Here is a 22006-nt window from a genome sequence, read left to right as displayed (position 1 = left end):
ACACCTCCTCTCTTGCCACCATTCAGGGCCCCAAACAGTCCTTCCAGGTGAGGCAGCACTTCACTTGTGAGTCTGTTGGGGTCATCTATTGCATCGGGTGCTTCCGGTGCGGCCTCCTCTACATCGGTGAAACCCGACGCAGATTGGGGGACCACTTCGTCGAGCACCTCCGCTCCGTCCGCCACAACAGACAGGATCTCCCAGTAGCCACTCACTTCAACTCTGCTTCCCATTCCCATTCAGATATGTCCATACATGGCCTCCTCTACTGCCATGATGAGGTTAAACTCAGGTTGGAGGAGCAACACCTCATATACCGTTTCGGCAGTCTCCAACCCCTTGGTATGAACATAGAATTCTCCAGCTTCTGGTAATTCCCTCCCCCTCCCTTCCCCTATCCCTATTTTACATCACCTCCCTCATAGTTCCGCCTCCTTCTACTACTTCGCATTGTTCTCCTGCCAATCACCTCCCTGCTGCCCCTCCCCCACCCCTTTGTCTTTAAAATTACTGTTATTTATCAACTACCAGCTTTCTTCAAACCCTCCCCAAAGTTCTTCCTTCAGTCCTGACAAAGGGTTTCAGCCCGAAACGTTGACTAATCTTTTCAACTGCTGCTGACTGACCTGCTGAGTTCCTCCAACGCATTGTGAGTGTTCCTTTGACAACAGCATCTGCAGATTATTTTGTGTTTACCCTTAAAATAATGTCAGGTTTAGCATTACTGTCTTATATACGTTGTTTTATATTTGTTTATTTATTTTTACAGCAGCAATGTAGGAAGGACGATGCAAAATTACAAAATATATGAATAGTGCAAAAATAAAAGACTAATGAGGTAATGTGCCTCTTCCGCTCATGAAAAAAAATCCCCAGACTGCCCAATCTCTTCTTATCCAAGCAGTATCCTGTTAAGTCTCTACTACTCACCGTCCAAACCTCCAAGTTTTTCCAATAATAAAATGCAATAGGCCCAGATGTAGTTTAAACTGAGAAGTTTATTAAGCTACAGCATAACTACCTGACAATATAATTCAGTGCCTAAACAACTAGAGACAAGCAGTCCATCATTTTGTGTCTGACAAATGGTTCCTTTGAAGAACACATTTACAGTGAAACCACATTTAATTGCTAAGGCACAACGGAAAGTTCAGACACATTTGTTGGGGCAGACTAATTCACATTACTGGTCTAAAAGCTTCTGAGAATCTAGATGCCCAACCTTTAGTTTCTGACTGTTGAGATATGGACAGTCAGGGAACGTAAAGAGACGGGTCGTGTGCAGTTTGATGGAATCCGTTCAGTGTGGTGTCATGGTTGGCACAGACCCTGTGAACCGAAGGGACTTGTCCTGTGTTTTACCAGTCTCCATTCTCTACAGGGGTACTGCCGATAGAGGGCAGCAATGTTTCTTTTCTGAGAGCACATACAGTATTTCTCACAATTGTGATGAACATCGACATGAGTTTGACCCAGTAGAGGTTCAGTCCACCACACAAACGATCTCAAGGCGGTTACTGTTAATCGGGAAAGAGGGATCTGAGTGAAGTGAAATGAGCTGGGTCAGAGAATCAGAGTGGAGCGGCCGTTTCAATTTCAGTAGATCTCCTCAATAGATGGAAAACAGGTCGCACCGACACAACATGAGAGGGAGATCAGGGTCTGATGGCGTTTGAATCAATATTCACATTTTGCTGGAACAGTACCACTCACAACGTACATATGTTAGTAACATCACAATGTCTATTGTTTGCAGTTTCACAAATAATTCACTAAATTAACGCAATCTAACCACACAGGGATTGCTCACTTGTCTGACGTAATTGGTCTGTATGTAATGCAATAATCTTTATTTTTAAGTCTGCTGAAAATTCTCCCTGTGGATTTGCTAAATGGTATTAAAACCCCAGTCATGTACTGTACCAACATTTCATTGCGAGAGATCGCCGGTCGCACAGGGAGGACAAATCACTAGACGGAGAAAACGTGGAAAATGTGGTACAGTTACATCAGTGTGGAGAAAATATTGTACGTGTTCATTGCCTTCATTGCAGTTCCCGGTGAGTGAGCAGAGCAATTCGTGGTTGGTATTTCTGAGTGTTAATCGCTGTGAACCTGTTTATTACCATTTTACAAGCTTCCAAATTGCTGATCATTGCACAAATATCCGCTAGTGATATTGATCCCGTCAAATCTTCATTCTGATTTTTCATATTTAATGACAAACGAAAGTGAACCTCTGTCTCTCCTCTGACTCACGGAACACACTCGAACGATGTTCTCGAATGACATCTTGCCCTGAGTGGTAGAGATGCTGGAGACAATCAGCTCTCCGGAAAGGGGTGACTGGTAGAGTTCTACAATATGCAATCGACACTTTCTCCGTCATAGGTCAGAGTGGAAAACTTGTCCAGTAATGACATCTTGCCCAGAGTTGTCCGAATGGTGGGGACAGGCAGTTCTCCAGGGAAGTGTGACTGGGAGGGATTTATTGGCGCTAGTACTGGGTGGCAGGCAGCCCTCGGGGAAGTTGTGACTTGGACGGTATTAGAGGGACCTGCTCCTGCGCTGTACCGGCCGCTGGGCCCGGCAGTTCTCGGGGAAGCTGTGACTTGATCCGTTTTATATTGTGATGTTCATTCTTTTTTGAGTTATTCATCAGACAAGGATAAACTTTACTGACATTTAGTCCAGAGTGGTACCACAGCCGGGAAAGCTTCAAGAGTAGGTTTCAATCGAACTTTGTCCAGATTTGTCGAAGTGTTGAGTGTAGAGTTGAACCAGTGCTAGAGACAGGAGCGTTTCTAGGAATGTATGGCTTGGAGGGTTGTAACGGACTTTGTCAAGACTATTCTCGGCGTTTTGGACAAGGGTGATTAGACGGACTTTAGCGGGACCTTGTCTCACTTTTCCCAGTGATGGGGACGATCAATTCTCCAGAAAAGTGTTACTAGGACGGTATTAGTGGGACCATGTTCCGCGCTGTACCAGTGGTAGGATGTCGCAGCTTTATCCTGGGCACTGAGGTGGGACGCTTTTATATTGTGACGTTCACTGTTTCTCAGTTATTCATCACACTGAACAATTGGTCCTTTAAAGACACCCGGTCCAGTGTGGTATCACAGCTGGGGACAGGCAGTTATCCTGTAAACTGTGAGTGGGAGGGTCTCAGTGGGAACCTGTCCGGAGCTGTGCAGCGTTTCTCACTGGCAGCTCTCCGTCAAGCGGTGACTAGGGAAGATTTAATGGGATTTGCCGAGTGTTGTACCGGAGCTGTGGACAGGAGATTTCGGTGGAGAGGTGACAGGGAGTGAGTCTATGCGACCGTGTCTAATGTTATCCCAGTGCTAGGAACAGGAAGCTCTGCGAAAATGATTTTCTGGGAGTGAAGATCAGTGTTCCTGCGTCATTGATCAGGGTGAATCCCTGCTTCTGTTGTTCAGGTCTCCCTGTGGAACCTGTCACGGTCGGATTGGGTCTGATCACCTGAACCAGTGGCCACCCATCTGCTGAAGTATGTTTTTGGACTGAACAGCGTTGAAAATTTAACCCACTAATGGAGACGCTCAGCCTGTTGTTACTAAGTTTTCGCTGTATTCTCTCTGAAACCGGTCGTAAATTGGTGCAGCGCTTCGTCCTGAAAATGGTCCCCTCCTCAAAGGTTTCCATCAATGCTGACTTGCTGAGATCATCGAGCATTTTGTGTGAGTGTTACTTCCCTCGGGATCTCTCCTCGGCCACATCAGATGCGAAGTTTCTAGGCCTGGTCAATGACGGTCAATTCTGGAATCTGGATTAGCACCGATCGGTGTTCATGCAGGCAATTTATATCACGACGATTACTCACACGACGTCTTACCTTCCTGCTGAAGAAGGCAAGTCAAAGACTCTACAGACTTTAGTCGAAACCCGACCTTGTTAAATTCAGAACAATGTTTTTAGTAATGCCTAGTGTTTGTTCTCTCTTCCTCCAATTAACTCTCATCTCTCTCTCTCTCTTTCCCTCTCCAGTGAATTTAATGGCGATTGTGATCCTGTCCCGGGGAAGGTGCGGCCTCTCTACCTGCACCACTCGCTACCTGGTTGCCATGGCAGCGGCGGATCTACTGACTATTGTCACCGAGGTCATTTTGTATCGGATCAAAATGTATTTCTTTCCTCGGAATTTTCTGGACATCACCCCTGTGTGCAGGGTTATCAATGTACTGACCTACATCGCCACAGACTGTTCTGCCTGGTTCACCGTCACTTTCACCTTTGATCGGGTTGTCGCCTTTTGGTGCCAGACGCGGAAAATAAAATATTGCACCGGGAAAACTGCGGCAGTGGTTCTAACAGCAACCGGCGTTTTGCTCTGTCTGAAAAACGTTCCCAGGTACTTCATGTTGGAGTCGCAGGAGATCATCAATAACGTACCGTGGGTCTGTCCGCCTTCACGGACCACATTTGGGTGGCATATGATTGGTTGGATGTGATTTTAACTCCGTCCCTGCCTTTCGCTGTGATCCTGCTGCTCAACGCTCTGACAGTCAGACACGTTTTAGTGGCCAGTCGGGTCCGTAAGGGGCTTAGGGGTCAGAGCAATGGGAACAATCGCAGTGATCCGGAGATGGAAAGCAGGAAGAAGTCTATGGTTCTACTTTTTACCCTGTCCGGCAGCTTCATCCTCCTATGGATGACTTTCATTGTTAATTTCATATATTATCGGGTCGCAGGAAAAGGATTCGATTTCAATGTTTCTGAATGGATCTTTAACTACGTCGGGTATTTGCTGAGGAATTTCAGCTGCTGCACAAACACATTTATTTACGCGGTGATGCAGTCGAAATTCAGGGGGCAGGTGATTAGCGCGGTGAAATATCCGATCATATCGATGTTTGACCATTAATAAATGCGCACCCTGAGCTCGTTGGATTTTGTGAACAAAATGTCCCGTAGTCATTTCATGTGCTTAACAAAATCTCCGGCTGTTTACTTCCATTATGAACAAAACAAAAACAATCACCTTACACTGACGTCATTGCGTCAGACAATTTATGTTATTTGTCGCCCTTTATATTATCCTACAATTGCATCGTAACAGTGGGGCCTGCGCTGGCGGAGGGGATAATAGGTTTTTCATTACCCTCAGTTTTGGGATCAGTGTACATTCGCTGTGTGATCTCTATGTGACTCGATTTCTCCAGTTTCGACAAAATAGTCGTGAATCCTTACTGCATCTTTCTAAGTGTAAGATGTTGTAAGGTTTCACTGATAATGTAATGGGTTTCTCTGTAGCCGCAATGCTTGGATAACGGGGTTAGGAATGCTGTTGTTCTTTCTTGTGAGCTGCAAGAGAGAATTTTCGCGGTCTTTTTGGCCGGGGAGAGATGAGGAGAGAAGACGCGAATGGAAAGAGTGGGTACACCGGGGGACGGGGTGGACTTGGAGCGAGGTTCCGAAGGGCAGCGACGACCGGAGGAGGTCGATGGTGGACGAATGGCCGCATCTGTGACCTCCAGCGTTGCGCAACAGACTGCTTAATAAGACTGGGCTTTTTTTTTCTTTTTTTTTCGTTTCTTTACTAGGCATATAGTCAAAGTAAAAATTACAAAGCTTAATCTGTATCGTTCAATCGCATGTTATGTACTGTTTGTTATTTCAGAGCACTGATTTGTAACAGGGGGCACATCGCGCAGCATCCACCCAAACGAGATTTCTTAAGTTTGGCCGGGCCTGGGGCTATCAACCCCCTATATTAAGCCACTAGTCGAAGCCTGTGTTACATAGGTTAATCATGTCTCTCTAAAGGCGGGCACCCAGGACTCTAGCTGTGGTCTCACCAACGTGGAATGTTTCAGCACAAGAACGGGCCCCTCGGATCCCTGTGCTGTTCTGAACTTATTGAGTCATTTTGTAAGACATTTCATTTCCTGCTTTAGAAAACCAATCGCTTCTGACGACACAAGATCCACATCCCTTCATTCTCCACATATTCATAGCGCCACTAACACATCTGCCTTCACCACCACCCCTGGCATGCTTTCCAGGCACCCACCACTAGCAGTGTGGAAAAGAATCTGCACCGCACATCCCCTTAAAAAATTATGTCAGGTTTAACATTACTGTCCTATATACGTTGTTTTTTTTTTGTTTTGTTCTTACAGGAGCAGTGTCGGATAAAAAGATAGAAAATTATACTAAATTACAAAATATAAAAACAGTGCAAAATTAAAGGACTAATGAGGTAGTGTTCCCCATTTCACCTTAAATGCATGTCTTCTGTTATTAGGCATTTCCGCCTCCATGTAAAATACAAGCTCTCCACTCCGTCCGTGTCTCTCATATTCCTATCAACTTCCGTCAGAACTTCCTCAGCCTTTGCCGCTCATGAAAAAAGTATCGCCAGACTGTCCAATTTCTTCTTATCCAAGCAGTATCCTGTTAAGCCTCTGCTGCTCACCGTCCAAACCTTCACATTTTTTGGATAATAATGTAATTCCCCAGATATAGTTAAAACTTAGAATTTTATGAAGCTACAACATAACTACCTGACACTATAACTCAGTGCCTCGACAACTAAAGATAAGCAGACCCTACGCCAGTTTTACCAACCCATCACCCTCAGCGCCAAGATCACTCTGCAGAACACTGGAAACAACAGTTTCCAATCGCGCGCCATGCCACGAACCCGCCCAATCATGGTGAATCTTCTCTGTTGTCTTCCAGAACGAAACATCCTTTGTATCCAATGCTAACCAGAACTGAAAGTAACATTTCAAGAAACATAGCAGGACAGGCAGCATTTACTGAGAGGAGTGGAGACGACGTTTCGGATGAAAACCTTTCCTTTCAGCAGTAACATAAGCCCTTCGGCCCAACGCTTCCATGCTGACCAGGTGCTCATCCAAGCTTGTTTCATCCGCCTGCGTTTGACCCAGCTCTTCTAGGACAGGAATTAGCTTGAATGTGCATCTCATTTGCATGGCCACAGAAGCCAAAGGGACTTTTGCCTCCTGTACGAGTCTGTGACTAAGCATTTCCTAACCTTCAGTTATTCAAAATATCTTCGAAAGTTGTGTAAGTTCAGGACCAGTAAGTAAGTAATGATCGATCTTTTAAAGAGCATGAGGTGAATAATTTTTCAGAGCCTGGTGTAATGTACGGGACATTATTGAGAGAGGCAGGAGATGAGATTCCTGGGGGCTTGATCAATATTATTGTGTTTTCTATAGGCACAAGGAAAAAAAACACATAAACGCGATGATGAATTTTATTCTATTATTTAAGAAGCGACATCTGTAATCATGAAAATATTTAGATTGCTAAATCTCACGTCAGGAGTAGGCAATTTACTGGAGAGGATTGTATGTAGGGTTATCGAACACAACAGCTCATAGGCAGACCCTTTGCTGTTTGGAAAATCTGTGACGGCCTGTTTTCTACCTATTCCATCGACCTGAACCAGGGACATAGTTTTCCATACACTTCCCATCCATCCACCTATCGAACTGTCTCCTAAATGTTAAAATTGAACCTGCATTCACTACTTCCATGGCAAAATAATTCCGCACTCACACTGTCTTCTTAGTGAAGAAGTTCTCTCTCATGTTCTTGTTAAGCATTTCACCTTTCACCATTAACCTAAGATCTCTTGTTCTAGTCCCACCCAATCTGAAGGGGGAAAGACTCAGTTTGGTTGAGACTAAACCCATTGAATCTTTCCCGTTAAATCAGGTCCATAACTCCTGAGAACATCATTATCAAATGTTTATTGATATCGTTCCTGTACATTAGTGACTGCACACAGTACTTTGATTTATGATGACCAAAATGGACAACCTTCTTTATGCCTCTATTTAGAAATTATGGAACTTCATTCCCATATCTGTCTGGTATTGGTATTCTACTACACAGGGCCGAAGGAGGCTGCAGAGGGCTGTAAGTTCAATCAGTTCCATCTTGGGTACTTGCCTACAATGTACCCATGATACCTTCACGGAGCGGAGTCTCAGAAACGCAGCCTCCATGATTAATGACATCCAGCACACACAACATGTCCTTTGCTCATTGTTACCATCAGGTGCGAGGTACAGAAGCCTGAAGGCACAAACTTAGCGATTCAGGAACAACTTGTTCCCCTCTGCCATCCAATTCCTAAATTGACATTGAGCCTGTGAACACTACCTCTATTTTTTAATTTATATTATTTTTGTTTTTTGCACGATGTTATTTTATTCAATATGCGCATACTGTAATTGAATTTTTTTTATTATTATTGTACTTTCTCTTTCCTTCTTCTATATTATGTATTGCATTGAACTGCTGCTGCTAAGTGAACAAGTGTCACCACACATGCCGGTGATAGTAAACCTGATTTTGGTTGTGATTCCCTCTGTCTCCCAGGCACCTCAATCCCTAACATTTACTGTGAAAGTCATACCCTGCTTGGTTCGCCCAAAATGCAAAAGGTCACAATTGTTTGCAAGAAATTCCATCTGCGATTCTTCCGCCCATTTTTCCAGCTCTTTCTCTCGCGCTCTGAATCGATGTGGCATCATCAAATCCAATTTGCCACTGAAATCTTTCTTTCTGCTCTTTGTCTGTGAAAACATAGGAGGTGCACACACAGGTAATTGATTGTGTAAATTCACTCATTAGGGGTTGAGAAAATAAAATTACTTGTTGGTAAATACAGACTTTTCTGTGCCTAATTCATCATTATTACAAGAGTAGATCCCTACAATAGAATTGACGTCGCTGGGTAAGCTAGAAATTAATTCTCAGTTTTGTCAGCAGGAGACTCGAGCTGGACGACATGAGTGAGAAACAGGGAGATCTAGCGATGGGTAGTTTGCTGGTACAGGGTAGTTCTACAATGCGGCAGGACTTCCAATATTTTGTTCAGAGGAGATGCCTCTAGGGGTATCCATCGGGGAAATGGCCACAATACAGAGAGTATGCTGCACGCTGCAGCAGTGAATGCGCCGAAGCTCGTTTAAAATAGACAAAGGGAAACTGTCAGGCAAAGAATTTAAGCAGCTACTGAAGCCAGTAGCAATACCCTTCCTCACTGAAGATTTAAAAGTATATTGGCAAAAAGCAATTGCCGAGCGAGAAAGTTTACAACAGGAACTTCTGAAATGTCGATAAAAACTAACGCCGAGCGGGATAGATTACAACAGGAAATGCTGTAATATCGGCGGGAAACCGAGATAGAGCGGGATAGATTAGAGAAGGGGGTAGAAACCCTAAAGGGAAACGTTGCTGATTTACAGTGACAGAGAGGTATGGATTTGGTGCATATGGACCAATTGCAGGTGAAGTGTGAGGAAATTGTTATCGAGAGGGGAGAAAGCACTAAGAAGATGGTAACCTAGCTACGAGCAATTAAAGAAACAGTGGCAAGATTTTAAGAAAACAGCTATAAATGTGATGCAGAAATCAGTTTCCGAAGAAACTAGTAAGACTAGTTATCATACAATTTGCTTAAAACAGACACAAAAACTACAGGACCAACCTGTTGCACAGAGGGGTTTTTGCTTTTGGATCTGAAAGAAGGAAGGAAGATGGATATGGAGACATGAATTGGCATGATTTAGCAGATGTGGTAACCAGGGCCAACTTAACATTCAAAAAGAACCTGATCGGTTCGATTGCCTCCTCTAGTTACTAATGGAGATGGAGGTGCTGGGGCAAGAAATTAAAAAAAACAGAATATAACACACTTCACCGCACAAGGTATAGCAGCTGAGGTTTATTGTTAAGGATATCGGGACATACATGCCCGAGGACGATCCGAGCAAACTGTTCTAAGCAACTAGCTACCAGAAAGAAATACATGAACGAAACGTTACCCGGCTTGTGCCCGACCATTTACTCCGCTTCGCCAGAAACACAGCGACAGGCTGGGGAAACAAATGTGGAATTAAAGAAAGCAATATTCACGATTTTTGGGTAACAACAGTGGGGACCCAATAGATGAGCCAAATAATTGTTACCAGAGGAAAGGACGACACACCGGTGTATTTGCGTCCCGTCTGCGGAAGGTGTTTCAAGAGGTGTATGAATCGAAATTAGATCGCATTCCTTTGAAACCAGCCATCTCGCAGTCAGTTAAGAACATTAGAGTCGAGAAATTGGAACTGTTGACTCCAGTGACCCGCCACATACTGAGGAGTGGGTGCTTAGGAAGTTGATTAGAGTATTGGATAAGGAAGTGTTGGGAACTAGATTTTTACTTTAGGAATGCTCCATGGGATATCGTGTGGGGGAAATTCTAGTCAGGACAGAAGCCTGCCGAGAGATTGCAAAGGGGAAGTCACACAGCGCTGGAATGGGCCTTTGCGCAATCATGAACGCTGCCGTCGAGGGCAACAGGGCGCTCAGACATACTGTTTCAGATGTGGTCACATGGGTCATTCAGCTCTAAACTGCACAGCAGACAGATCATGGAATTTAAATTCAAACAAAAATCAGGACGTAGAGTTACTGAAATGTCAGAATATGTTGGAATTTTACTTAATGTGTGGATTTCTTGCTTTAAATTTCTAGAACATTGTTTACTTGTCCATGATAAATAACTTCCAACACTTCATTATTTTTAAAGGCTGAGAAACATATTTCCGCAATCTTATCGGATTGGTACTGAATATTTTGGCAACGACTTAACTCTTCAGAACAGGAGATTTTCTGGAATGTTTTAAAGTGTAAATTAATTCTATGTTTTAAATGTGTAAGATGTGGCCACGTGTGGGTTCACTTCGGAAACTGTGTTTCCGTGGAAGATTGCAAAGCTTGTTTAAAGAGGTTGCATAACCCCTTCGAGCACATTATTTTTCTTTGGAAAACGTGTAAAACTTTTATCATGAATGAACTACTTGTTCTGAGTTTTGCCGTCACTTTCGGAAGGCTCTGAAGGAAGAGCAGTTGCAAGCATGGATTTTTGTGTCTTGTTTTGCTTGTGTTTTCAGTTTGTGTTTCTTTGCTTTCCATGGGATTGACTTTAGGAGAACGCATGTTCCACATTGGCTATGTGTAATCTTGGTTAAGGTGGAAATTTGTGCATCTCCATTTATGATATGAAATGCCCACGTTTCAAACAGAAATGGGCATTCAAGGAAATCGCTTATTTGAATTTGAATTTAACACATTGGGAAGATTTGGAAAACTTGGTGAACAATACTAAAAGCTGTTTTCACTAATAAACAGCTTTATTTTTACAATATATATATAAAAACATATGTTGTTAAGGTCTTTTAATTTATTGATTTCGAGTTTCAGATTCCCTGAAAAAATAGATTTGAAGGAACCAGTGGTTTGATTTGTAAAGTGCAAATGAAAGCTCGGTTTCAATATAGGACTGGTACAAACGGCATTTCAGAATTTATCTAGCTACTGCTGGATGTTCAAATTAACGGCCCCTCATCAGTACAGATGTCTGAGAGGAGAACTGGGCGCAGTATATAATTAGACGATGCAGACAGACAGGAACGGTAAAGTATAACTTTCAACAAGGAGAAAATGAAGATATGTAAATAAAGGAGCCCTCCGACATACCATGCCAGCTGAGCGCCCTTCGACTAACTGTCATGGTCCGGTCCGTGAAATCCGCATTCCGGTTCATGGTCGGGTCCGTGGACTCAGGACTCCGGGTCTTCCTCGCTTGGTTGAGTTAATCATAGGTACCTGATTCCCAGTTTTGGGCTTGCAATATAAGTAGCCTTGGGGTTGAGTGTGGGCTGCTGGTTTGTCTTGTCAGTCTCCCTTGGAGCAACCTGCTGATGGAAGGTTAGCGAAACCATTGGTGATCTCTAGGCCTGGAGGACCACCGCTTCATGGAGCCTTGTTGCCACTCACTTGGAGTAGTCTTTGCGGTATCGATTCGGCTGTTTCCCGGGCCAGCTGAGTGGCTGCCAGCCAATCTGAGCTAGGTAGGGATCCGGCTGTTTCCATAACCAGCTGAGGTTGCCGGCCGAACTGAGACTTGGAGCTACCCCGAAGCAGAGATGGAACTGTCTGTCGTTCTGTGGTGTTTGTCTCTTCTTGTCCTTGCCTCCGTGGGGTAAGTCAGGCCGTTTGGCCTTTGCCCTGCGGGGGGATCGGTCTTGTCTTGTCCTCGCCTCTGTTGGGTAAGTCCGGCCGTTCTGCCGTTACCTGACGGAGGGACCTGTCCCCCCTTGGTGTGGAGATGAAGTTGAGTCCCGGTTTGTCTTAGGATAAGTCCCGGCTCTATGTTTATGTTCTGTCCTGTCTCATGTTAGTGTCGTGTAAAGATGAGTCCCGGCTTATCGAAGGATAAGTCCTGGCTCTATGTTGATGTTCAGTTCCCAGTCGGTCTCTCAGCTCCAAGAACCCAAGCCTCGAAGAACCCGCAGCCAAGCTCAAGACCCAAGACCCCAGCCTTACGCCTCAAGAGCAAAGACCCCAGCCTGTCTCCAAGCTCAGGCCTCTAGACCCCAGCCACGTCCTGTCCTGAAGCCATGTCATGTCCTTGCCTGGTTCTGGGGTCCGAGCCCGAGGCAAGACCCAGGTTCTGGGTCCTTGTCCAGTCTCGGGCTCGGAGTCGAAGCCTTGTCTCCTAGTCCATGGTTTCTAGTCCTGGTCCCACTTTCCCTAGCTCCAGTCTGCGTTCTTGTCCCTGCTCCTGGTCTGAATCCTGTCACGTCACTGCTCCTGGTCTGAATCCTGTCACGTCCCTACTCTAGTCAAGTCCTGTTCCTCGTACTTCAGTGTCTGTGTCTTGCATTCTGGCCCGTTCCCAGCACCCCAGTGTGACACTAATTTGCAAATAGATTATGTTTAACGTTTGCCATCGACCCCAGGAGGGTACAAATATATCCTTATCGTGGTAGATACTTACACCTGGCGGGTGGAAGATTTCGCGGCTGAGATAAACATTGACCAAACAACTGCAAAAATCTTATTGGAAATGGTTATCACTTGCTAAGGATTACCTAGGAGTATAGAGACGGTTTAAGAAACATATTTAACAGCGAAGACAATGCAAGAGGTTTTGGCCCTTTTGGGGATCAAGTAGAATTTCATTAAACCCGTGGACCACAGTCAGACGGAATTGTGGAAAAGATGAACCGAACGTTAAATCAAATGATGGCCGAAATTGTCCAACAAAATGGAATACGAGGGCATGTCGTTTTTCCTGATGTACTGATGATAATAAGGAATGCAGTGGCACATAAACAGGTTATAGCCCCTATAAACTCATGACCCAAGGAACATAAGAGGGTGAGAGGAGTTTCGTCAGAATTTCGTTACATTTGTCAGAACTGGAAATCGATGTGATTGTGTCTGAAAAGTGGGTACAATAATTGGTAGAGACAGTGAAATAGGCAAATTATGTGGCAGCCTGTCGACCAGGAAAGAGGAGACAAGAGATTAAAGCTTGCCTTGGCTAAAAGGTTGGTTACAGAGAATTACGCCCGGAACAAAGAGTGATGATTAGAGTACACCAGCCCACCGCAATTTTGTAACCAAGGTTTGCAGAGCCCTATGAAATTATACACAAACCAAATCCATCAGTACACATGAAACACAGTTAAAAGTGGATATACCACATCACCTAGTTGAAATTGTTAGGGGAGAAAAAGGGAAGTTACCATCATTGGCATGCCATCTTGGTCAATGTCTCCCATCCACTACATAATGTACTGGGCACAGGAGTACATTCAGCCAGAGACTCATTCCATCGAGATGCAACACAGAGCGTCATAGGAAGTCATTCCTGCCTGTGGCCATCAAACTTTACAACTCCTCCTTTGGAGGGTCAGACACCCTGAGCCAATAGGCTGGTCCTGGACTTATTTCATAATTTACTGGCATAAATTACATATTACTATTTAACTATTTATGGTTCTATTACTATTTATTATTTATGGAGCAACTGTAACGAAAACCAATTTCCCCCGGGATCAATAAAGTATGACTATGACTATGACTATGACGTAACAATTAATATACATGATAGTGCCAATTTCGGAGACTTCACAGTCGATGTGCATGGCGAATCTTATTTGGAAGAGTTATGATTGGAACAGCTTTCCAAGTCGATCGCGACAGATTCGACCAAGGAGCAATGTTTTCATTCTCTCATTCTGAGAAACAGGGAAGATTTGTGAAGAAAATAAAGGAAAGGAAAACACGCTGCTTCCTGCCTCCCCTATCCTGAAATGAAAATGGGAGGGGGAAAACAGATGAATAACTTGAGTCCAAAGATATTTGAGAATCTGGCTTGGATGGACTAGAAAGAAGAGAGAAATTATGGACACAAGATGGTTTAGTATAGAATCTTAAAACTGTAACTAAGATGATAAATTGCATGTAACACCTGGGAAAGATTTCAGTGCTGATGTAATGGTTTCTCTGTAGTGCATTGTTTGGGTTATGACTAGAGATAACGAGGCTCTGGAATGTGCGCTGGCCAATGAAGGGAGATGATTTTCTTTCTTATGTGCTCGACCGAAGAATTCGTGGTCTTTTGTTCGGCGGAAGGTGGAGAGAGAAGATGGCAGAACGGGGAAGTCGAGTGGTGCTTGTATGGAACCGGACTATTATATACTCACAGTTTTTTCAGGACAATTAAGCAGGGAGGAGATTGAGTCGGTCAAAAAGTGAAAAAGGAGAAAAATAAGTGGAAGTATTGAAACCATGTTATGCATCAATACTTGCAATGGTCAATTCCTTAGATAAAGCAGAGTTAGAAAACCTGAAACAGTCCTTAGTGGAAAAATTATCAGTATCAGATGCAGACTAATAAAATTGGTCAGAACTCATCATTGAACTTTCCATGAATTTGATTATTGACCGCTTTGACCATGTCTGAGGGAACGCATTAAACTGAGATAGATCTCTGCTACATATACCAGTTGGTTCCTCACCAAAACTGGCACAATGTTATGACACAAACAACAGGAATTCTGCAGATGCTGGAAATTCAAGCAACACACATAAAAGTTGCTGGTGAACGCAGCAGGCCAGGCAGCATCTCTAGGAAGAGGTACAGTCGACGTTTCAGGCCGAGACCCTTATTACAATTTGATGTACATAAAGTACCAGTGTGGGCAACAGATTACCCCATACATACTGTTCGGGTCAAATTTCAAGTCAAGTCAAGTCTCGTTTATTGTCATTTTGACCATAAGCTGCTGGTACAGTACACAGTAAAAACGAAACAATGTTCCTCCGGTACCATGGTGCTCCATGAAACGACACAAAACTACACTAGACTATGTGAGACAGCACAGGGCTACACTAAACTACGTAAAACAACATAAAAACTGCGCTGGACTACAGACCTACAGACAGGACTACATAAAGTGCACAAAACAGTGCAGGGCACTACAATAATTAATAAATAAGACAATAGGCACAGTGGAGGACAAATTACAATATAATAATAAATGATATAGATGTCAGTCTAGACTCTGAGTATTGAGTATCAGACATCAAGTCTGATGGCTTGGGGGAAGAAACCGTTGCACAGTCTGGCCATGAAAGTCCGAATGCTTCGGTACCTTATGCCAGATGGCAGGACGGTTTGTGTGGGGGTGCGTGGAGTCTTTCACAATATTGTTAGTTTTGCGAGTGCAGCGTGTGGTGTAAATGTCTGTAATAGAGGGAAGAGAGACCCCGATGATCTTCTCAGCTGACCGCACTATCCGCTGCAGGGTATTGCAATCCGAGACGGTGCAATTCCTGAACCAGGCAGTGATGCAGCTGCTCAGGATGCTCTCAATACAACCTCTGTAGAATGTGGTGAGGATGGGGGGTGGGAGATGGACTTTTCCCAGCCTTCGCAGAAAGCAGAGACGCTGCTGGGCTTTCCTGGCAATGGAGCTGGTGTTGAGAGACCAGGTGAGATTCTCCGCCAGGTGAACACCAAGAAATTTGGTGCACTTAACGATCTCAACGGAGAAGCCGTCGATGTTCAGCGGAGAGTGGTCGCTACGTGCTCTGAAGTCAACAACCATCTCTTTTGTTTTGTTCACATTCAGAGACAGGTTGTTGGCCCGTTTTGACATTTGACAGCAGTAAAAACACCCTAAATGCCAATTTTTTAGCCGAAGTCTGATGACTTTTCGTAAAGTGACCAAAATGCGCAAAAATTAATATATTTAAAAATTTTATACTTTTGTACAGGTGCTACTAATTTTTGTACATTGAGGCTGTTCTGAATCAAATTTCACCCGTAGATAGTGAAATGGATTTTCAATAGATACGGGTCCCAGTGTGGGTCAAATCAAGGAAAATGGTGCTTTTAGGGAATCTTGAAACTGTGAAACCGTACATACCATGTCTGTGTACATATTTTATGAGAAAGTAGTGACAGAGTTCAACGGGGGCCTTGACACTGTCACGAGGTACCTGAGCTGCCATTTCAGTGACTGAGGTTATGACAGCAAGACTTAGTGTCCAAGAGGTCATTGATCTGGTCTTCTAAGATGAACAAGCAGACAATGATTTGGAGGAGGAAGCGTCAGCGCAGGAGGACAACACAGAGGAAAACTCTAATTACAGCCCCTCAGATGAAGATGACTCTGAGAGAGGAGCAGGCAGCAAAGGAGACATTTTTGTCCAAGGCTAACACAACCAGTTGGTCCTCACTTCCACATCAGGTTGCAGGCAGGATAGCAGCGGAAAATGTCATTCGAATGACTCCAGGGCGCGCAAGACTGGCTACTTCCCGTGCATCCGACATTTGATCAACTTTCCAGCTCTTCCACCCTCCAGCCATTGAAAATATTGTCACTGAAATGACAAACAATGAAGGGATTAAACGGTCAAAACTAGAAGACCATGGATGTGACTGACCTACATGCTTACATGGGGCTGCTAATACTGGCTGGTGTGTGTAGGTCCCGAGGTGAGGCTGCTTCTAGTCTTTGGAATGCTGAGACGGGAAGACCAATTTTTCGTGCCACCGTGTCCCTGGAAATGTTCCGTACCATATCGGCGGTGCTCAGATTTGACAACTGTGACACAAGACCTGCGTGGGGTGTCACTTGCAAACTGGCAGCAATCAGGGATGTCTGGCACAAGTGGGCCGCCTCTCAAGTACAACCTGGTCCTGAGGTCACAGTGTATGAAAGACTGGTTCCATTCAAAGGTAATAAATGGCTGCCCTTTTATTGTTAGACTAGTTAATCACTGCTGCAATATACACATGCTATTGGTTGTGATATCAAATGATTTTTCCCCTTTTTTGTGTTTTTGCAGGTAGTATCTGACTAGCAAGCCAGGACAATATGGAATAAAGTTATGATCAGGCTGTGATGCACGGTTCCGGTTATGCTGGGAATGTGCAAGTATATACTGGGAAGCAAGCTGGGGGAGCCCCGGAGAGAAAACAAGGCATGCGTGTCGTGTTAGAGATGACGGAAGGGCTAAGAGGACACAGCGTGACCTGTGACAACTTCTTCACATTTCGTGAGCTTGGTCAGGCGCTCCTGAAGTAGAAAATCACCGTGGTGGGCACTGTGAGGCGGAACAGGCCTGAGCTGCCACATGCTCTGATTGCAACAAGGGGGTGAGACGTCTGGTCCTTAAGTTTGCTTTCACCTATGACACCACAGTTGCCTCGTATAACGCAAAAGATGAACAAGATTATCACCCTTATGAGCACTTTACATGAGCGCTCAGGAGCACAGAAAACCAGCCATCATCCTTGACTACAATGCCAACAAAGGAGGAGCGGACAACCTTGGCAAAGTAACAGGCACATACGGCTGCAAGAGGAGAACAGCCCGCAGCCTCTCGCATTGACATATCGACCTACAATGCCTTTGTCATATGGAGTGAGCTGAACCCTACCTGGAGGGCAAGCAAGAGGAAATGGAGGAGGTTCTTTTTGGAGGAGCTTAGAAAGACCCTTTTAACTCCTTTCAGGCAAAGGCGACACCAGCTTCTCCGCACAGTAGCCTCAGCAGCACTGGTAGGGGCAGTGCAGCGACCTGAACCTGGCGCTGAACAAAAACAAGTCCCACAAGAAGCCAACACAAGGGACAGGAGAGAAGGAGATGCAAATTTTGCTCTACAAAAAAGGACTGCAAAACAGGGACAACTTGCTTCAAATGTGGGAAACACAGTGCAAGGGCCCACGCACGCAAGGTTTCCTCCCACTGCTTTTAATGTGAAGACTAGTTTGCAAATAGCAATTTCTTTTTGTTTTGTTTGTTGGTTAAATGTTAATTAATGTTGAATTAATAGTTAATAGTTATAATTAGATAGTAATTATGAGGATTTTTAAGATACAGCAGTGAGGACAGTGTTTGATGGTTGGAATGGTTATAAATGGTTATAAAATAAACCCCACAGTTCCAGAATGTTCTTGCCATTTTCAGTTTCATAAAATATATTTAAATCATTATGGCTGTTATGTTTTTATGCCTTAGGTAAAATAGGACATGATATTGTGTGATAGTAGATGTGTTTTCTCTATAAACGAGTGGTGTAAAACCTAAAAAAAATACACTCTCCCTGCTCTCTGAAACATTAATTAAGGATTAATCACCCATTTATTAATGTCAGGTAGGCTACTTATACATTCTAAATAGATCTGTGGTTCAAAATTTGGTACAGACACTTATTATGAGGGGATTTTTGGGCCGGGTCAAAATTGACCCGGATCATACTCTGAAGGTATAGAATATGAACAGTATAACCATATAACAATTACAGCACGGAAACAGGCCATCTCGGCCCTGTATGTAAGTGTTAAGAGAAGTTTGCACAGGTACGTGGATGGTAAGGACACTGAAGGCTCGGGACCCGGTGCAGATCGGTGGGAGAGGGCAGTTTAAACGGATTTCCACGGACTGGATGTGAAGAGGAGCCTGTTTCTGTTCTGTACTTTTCTATGACCCAAGTAATTGTTAACATCTTTTTCACTCTGATCCGGAATAATTCGTCCAATAATTGCACAATAACTTTGTGCCCCCTCCCTACCCACCGCACCTCAGCTTGCACCATTTAAACACACCCAACCTTGCTGTCTCTTCTGCAGAAATGGATGTACTGACATTTCTCTCATTGGGTTGCAACTAACCTGTTGTTCCCACTCACTAATTTTGCCTCCATTACCCCGAAACCACGCGACAGGGGACACAGACCATAGAGTAGCACAGGAGCATCTCCTTCAGTTCATAATATTGTGCCGAACGGATCAAAGTACCTAGCAAATGGCCAAGAAAACCCGACACGATGTCCACATTCTTCCATTTTCCTGATATTCATGTGCCGATCTAAACGTCTCTTAAAAGTCACCAATATATCTGTCTTTACCACCACCCCAGCCAGTATATTCCAGCAACGCACCACTCTGTGTAAAAAAACTTGCACCCACATCTTAATTATAATTACCTCCTCGTGTACGTATTATTGAATACATGATCTCTTGCATTAGACCTTTCAGACTTGGAAAAAAGATCATCTCTGTCACCACTACCTATGCCTCTCATAATCTTATAAACCTCTGTCAAGTCTCACCATAAGTGCGCAGCTCCAGATAAATCAACCTAAGTTTGCCCAAACTCTCGTTATAGGACATGCCCTCTAATCGACGTCAAATCCTGGTAACCCTCCCCAAAGCCTCAACACTCTTCCGAGAATGAGGCGACCAGAACTGTATGCAATTCTCCAGCTGTGGTCTAATTAGTGTGTTATACAGCTGCAACATATATTCCTGAGTTTTGAAAGCAATGTCTCGACTTACAAAGGCAAGCATGCCGTTTGCCTTCCGAACCACCCTATCAATCTCTCTGAGCCACTTTCAGCGAGCAATGAACTTGGACACCAAGATCCCTTTGCTCATCAACACTGTTCAGAGTCCTACATTTACCAGTGTACTGTCTCTTTACATTTGGCCTAACAAGGTGCCAAGATGATCATCACTTAATGTTTGCATTTTCTTTTTCTCCCCCGCAGAATTGGGAACTTATGCATGAAAGAAAGAATCGGCGCCAGCTGTTTCCCGAATGTATCAGGACTCAAAATGAACAGAGGACTGCCATGAGCGTGGATGAGGATGAAAACGTCGAGGGATTATAGAAGGATATTCCATTTGGCAACCGGGACAAAGAAGGGAGTGGTGGAATGCTGCATATGGAGGTATCGGATATGCACTTTAAAGGTGGGATTGATCCGCAGGAAAGTTTCTAATTCCGGAGAAAGTTCAGAAATAAAAGATTCAACTGAACTTATGAGTCCTATTTCCGGATTCGTTCCAGTTCTCTCATCCTGATTGAATGGCCCACATTCCTCACTATCCCTAATCTTTAACATTAATCCAATACAGACTGTTTTTACAGAACTGCGAAATTGAATAAATACAGCATAACAGTGATAACGTGAAACAGGGTATTACACGCTACCCCTTACCCCCAGAAAAATTTCACGGCATTCTCCTTAGAAACACACAAAGAATTCCGGAGGAGCACTGACTCCGTGGAAAGGTGGATTGAAGAGCTCCTTCATCGAGACTGGAGACAAAAGATGAGGAGACTGAATTCGAAGCTGGGGGATTGAGAGGAAGAACCACAAGGGGTGAGGTAAAGTGCTGGGAAGTTGATTGGTGAATGTAGTACTGGCTGATGAGGGGAATCCAATAGGAGAGGACAGAAGGCTAAAGAGGGAAAAGGGGGAGGAGGACTGGAGGGTGGTGAGGGGCAGGTGTGGAGGTATGGTTAGAGAGGGAAATGGGAATGGGGAATGGTGAAGTGGGGGAGCACTATCAGAGTTCGAGAAACTAATGTTTATGCCATCAGGTTGGAGGCGACCCAAATGAAATATAAGGTGTTACGCCATCAAAGTAAGTGTGGCCTCATCCCGACAGTAGACCAGCCATGGACAGACATGCCGGAATGGGAATGGGAGTAGAATTTAAGTGGATGGCTACTGGGAAGTTCCGCTTTTTCTGATGGATGGATCGGAGGTGCTCGGTGAAGCGGTCTCCCAATCAAAGTAGGGTCTCACCGATATAGAGGAGGCCACACCGTGAGCAGTAGACACAATAGATGACCACAACAGACTCACAGTTGAAGTGTCCCCGGTGTAGGGGTAGATGTAGAGCCATGAGGGAGATCAGTGGCGAGGGAAGAATGGACAAGGGAGTCACGTAGTGAGCGATCCGTGTTGAAAGTGCAAACTGGGGGGATGGAAAGGGAAGATGTGCTTGTTGGTGGGATCCCATTGTGATGGCTGAATTTATGGAGAATTATGTGCTGCACGTAGAGGCTGTTGGGATGGTAGGTGAGGACAAGATGTCACTATCTTAGGTGGGGTGGCGGGAGGGTGGTGTGAGGACAGACCTGCGCAAAATGGAAGAGTTGCAGTTGAGGACAGCGTTGATGGATGAGGAAGGGAAGCCCTTTCTTTGAAGAAGGAAAACATCTTCTTCGTTCTGAAATGAGAAGCCTCATCCTGCGAGCATGAGCGGCGGAGATGCGTGAAATTGAGAGAAGCGGATGGCATTTTTACAAGTAACAGCGTGGAAAGAGGTATAGTCCAGGTAGCTGTGAGAATCGATGCCTTTATGATAGACAACAGCAGATAAACTATCTCTTGGGATAGAGACAGAGAGATCCTGGAGGGTGGTATCGGAAATGGACCAGGTAAATTTCAGGGCAGGGTGAAAGTCGGATTTGACGAGCTCTGCATGTGTTCAGGAAACAGCACCAATGCAATCATCGATGTAGCGTAGGAAAATTTGGGGAGTAACACCAGTGTAGGCATGGAACATAGGTAAGTGTGAAGTGGTTCATTTTGGTAGGTCAAGTATGATGGCAGAATATAGTATTAATGGTAAGACTCTTGGCAGTGTGGAGGATCAGAGGGATCTTGGGGTCCAAGTCCATAGGATGCTCAAAGCAGCTGCGCAGGTTGACTCTGTGGTTAAGAAGGCTACAGTGTATTGGCCTTCACTAATCGTGGAATTGAATTTAGGAGCCAGGAGGTAATGTTACAGCTATATAGGACCCTGGTCAGACCCCACTTGGAGTACTGTGCTCATTTCTGG

At 44.4% G+C, this 22006-nt stretch overlaps 1 pseudogene; it reads left to right on the top strand.

Moving 5' to 3' along the window:
• The first annotated feature begins 4088 nt into the window (after positions 1-4088).
• Positions 4089-20040, top strand: LOC140211298 (piggyBac transposable element-derived protein 4-like; annotated as a pseudogene).
• The last annotated feature ends 1966 nt before the right edge of the window (positions 20041-22006 follow it).

The sequence above is a fragment of the Mobula birostris genome, chromosome 16 (genome assembly GCF_030028105.1).
Source record: "Mobula birostris isolate sMobBir1 chromosome 16, sMobBir1.hap1, whole genome shotgun sequence".
NCBI classification, from domain to species: domain Eukaryota; kingdom Metazoa; phylum Chordata; class Chondrichthyes; order Myliobatiformes; family Myliobatidae; genus Mobula; species Mobula birostris.
The sequence above is the reverse complement of the archived record's forward strand: the minus strand, read 5'-3'. Positions and strand labels throughout refer to the sequence as shown.